A 3,319-nucleotide genomic window follows, 5' to 3' on the forward strand; every position below is an offset into this window, starting at 1 on the left:
GGGAAGGGCCGCGGGGCACGCTGGGAAGGGCCGCGGGGCAGCCTGGGCGTTCCGGCAGGCCCCGCGCGGCCCGGTTCCTACTTTCTGGAGGCCGCTCTTTGAGGGCAGCCCGTTGACTGCCGGTCCAGGCACAGCGCCGTCCGTCTGGTCGCCAGGATCGCTCCGCCCTGGACCGAGAGCTGGTCATGGGGTGGGGCTGGCTCAAGGCTACCGAGCCGCATGGAGCCTGGGGTGGTGGAAACCAGCAACACCCCTCCTGTCTTTATTTACCATTTCGATCTTCTGTTCCTTGTGGGTTTGGGACATTGACTTGGATTTATTAAAGTATTGTATTTGAATATTATGTATCCAGAGTCCTGAGTTTTCTTGGTTCCCCCCCTCTTAAATTCTGCATCGAGGAAACTGCCTTGCTGACCTCTCCCAAATCAGGGCCCTGAGCGGACCAGCTGATCACAGAGGGTCCTCAGCTCTCTGCAGTCTGACCTTTTATGGGTGATATGCGAATTCTCAAGCTGGGCCAAGCCTTACTCTCCTTGGTGTGCTTCTCTGCTGAGTTGAAGTTCTAGAAATCTTGGTCAGTAATACAAATAACAGTAACAATAAGAAGAGCTAACACATAGACTGACTTCTGTGCACTTTATATGTATTAACCGGTTTGTATGCATGCTAAGTCGCTTCAGTCCTGTCTGATTCTTTGCGAGCCCGTGGACTCTAGCCGGCCAGGGTCCTCTGTCCGTGGGACTTTGCAGGCAACAATACTGGCGTAGGGTGCCCTGCCCTACCCCGGGGTCTTCCCCACCCAGGGATGCAGCTGCGTCTCTCAAGTCTCTTGCATTGGCAGGCGGGTTCTTTACCGCTAGCTGCCACCTGGGAAGCCCATTAACCCATTTGATTCTCCCCCAAAACCAGTCAGTCTATGGCTAGGACTGCAGGGCATGAGGTTTGCAGCTGGTCAGAAGTCTATGGCCTCAGCTTCTTGAGATCAGCGCTATTCAAAAGATATATAATGTGAAGCACGGATCTTCATTTTTTCCAGCTTGATTGACGTATGATTTGCAAATAAAAGTACATTTAAGATGTACGATGCAATGTTTGGTATAAGTATACATTGTGAGATAATTACTATAATCAAGCTAATATCAATCACCTTAGCTGCCATTTTTCCTGTGTCTAGTAAAAACGCTTGAGATCCCTCTTAGAAAATTTCAAGTATACAATATGTTATTAACAGCACAGTAACAACGGTCCATCTAGTCAAGGCTATGGTTTTTCCAGCAGTCATGTATGGATGTGAGAGTTGGACTGTGAAGAAAGCTGAGCACTGAAGAACTGATGGTTTTGAACTGTGGTGTTGGAGAAGACTCTTGAGTGTCCCTTGGACTGCAAGGAGATCCAACCAGTCCATTCTAAAGGAGATCAGCCCTGGGATTTCTTTGGAAGGACTGATGCTAAAGCTGAAACTCCAGTACTTTGGCCACCTCATGCGAAGAGCTGACTCATTGGAAAAGACTCTGATGCTGGGAGGGATTGGGGGCAGGAGGAGAAGGGGACGACAGAGGATGAGGTGGCTGGATGGCATCATCGACTCGATGGACGTAAGTTTGAGTGAACTCCGGGAGTTGGTGATGGACAGGGAGGCCTGGCGTGCTGCAGTCCATGGGGTTGAAAAGAGTCGGACACGACTGAGCGACTGAGCTGAACTGAACTGAGTCACTGTGCTGTACTTTGCTGCTAAGTCGCTTCAGTCGTGTCCGACTCTGTGCGACCCCATAGACGGCAGCCCGCCAGGCTCCCCCGTCCCTGGGGTTCTCCAGGCAAGAACACTGGAGTGGGTTGCCATTTCCTTCTCCAATGCATGAAAGTGAAAAGTGAAAGTGAAGTCGCTCAGTCGTGTCCGCCTCCTAGCATACTTTGGGTCTCTAGAATTTACTCCTCTTATAACTGAAGGTTGGTATCTTTTGATCCATATCTCCCCTTTGCTCCTAGTCAACATCCTTCTATTCTCTGAAGGTTTTGTTTGTTTTGTTTAAGATTTCACATGTAAGATCATGCAATATTTGTCTTTCTGTCTGGTTTATCTCACTTAGCATAATGCCCTCCAAGTGCCTCTCCACTGTTGCAAACGGCAGGATTTCGCATTTCTTAATCCAGTCATCTGTTCATGAACGCTTAGCTCTTTCTGTATCTTGGTTGCTGTAAATAATGCTATAATGAACAAAGGAGTGTAGGCATCACTCTGAGATAGTCATTTTATTTTCTTTGGACATATACCCAGAAGTGTGACTAGTAGATCATAGGATAGTTCCATTTTTAATATTTTGAGGCAACTCCATGCTGTACATAGTGGCTGTACCAGTTTACACTCCAATCAGCAGTGTACTGGTATTCCCCTTTTTCCAGTACTTGCCGATACTTGTTATCTTTTGACTTTTTTGCTAGAAGCCATCCTAACAGGCGAGAGGTGATATCTCACTGTGACTTTCACTTATATTTTCTTGGTGATTAGTGATATTGAGCGTCTTTTCATATACCTGTTGGCCACTTTTATGTCTTCTTTAGAAAAATGTCTATTTGGGAGCTTTGCCCAGATTTTAATCTGGTTGTTGCTGTTTTGCTGTTGATTGTGTGAGTCCCTTATGCGTTTTGGATATTGACCCCTTGCTGGATGCATTGCTTGTGAGCATCCTCTCCCATATTCTTTAGGCTGCTTTTTCACTTTGTGTATTGTTTATTTGCTGTAAAAATTAAAAATTTCTAGTAGCTACATTTAAAAAAGTAAGCAGGTGAAAATAATCTAAATAATACTTATTTTAGTTAAGCCAATATGTCCAGTAATCCCGAATATTAACATTTCAATATACAGTCAATGTAAAACTTGTTGGACTATTGTATACCTATGCATTTCCACATTAAGTCTTTGGAACCTGGTGTATATTTACACTTATAGCACGCCTCAACTTGCATGCTACCTTTTCATCAGAAATGCTTGATCTGTCTTTAGATTTAACAAAATTCACAGTTGGAAAAGAGCGATTCACTTACTACGTTGCTCTAAATATACTTGAAACTTTTCCAGGAGCTGACTATAGTACCAAAATTTCATTTTCCCTTGTTAATGACAAAAACAGTTCATCTTTTTAGATGAATTGACTTGACTTTGATGCAAAAGCCCATCAGGTTCAAAATTATGTTTTTCCAAATTAAGTATTCACTAACTCTTGTTGACTGAGTATCATTAACATTGAATTCAGAGGCATGATATAATTTGAAAAGTGTCTCTAAATTGATCAATATCACAAAGCATTCTTCCTTCAAATTT

Source organism: Ovis aries, chromosome 17 (genome assembly GCF_016772045.2).
Source record: "Ovis aries strain OAR_USU_Benz2616 breed Rambouillet chromosome 17, ARS-UI_Ramb_v3.0, whole genome shotgun sequence".
NCBI lineage: Eukaryota > Metazoa > Chordata > Mammalia > Artiodactyla > Bovidae > Ovis > Ovis aries.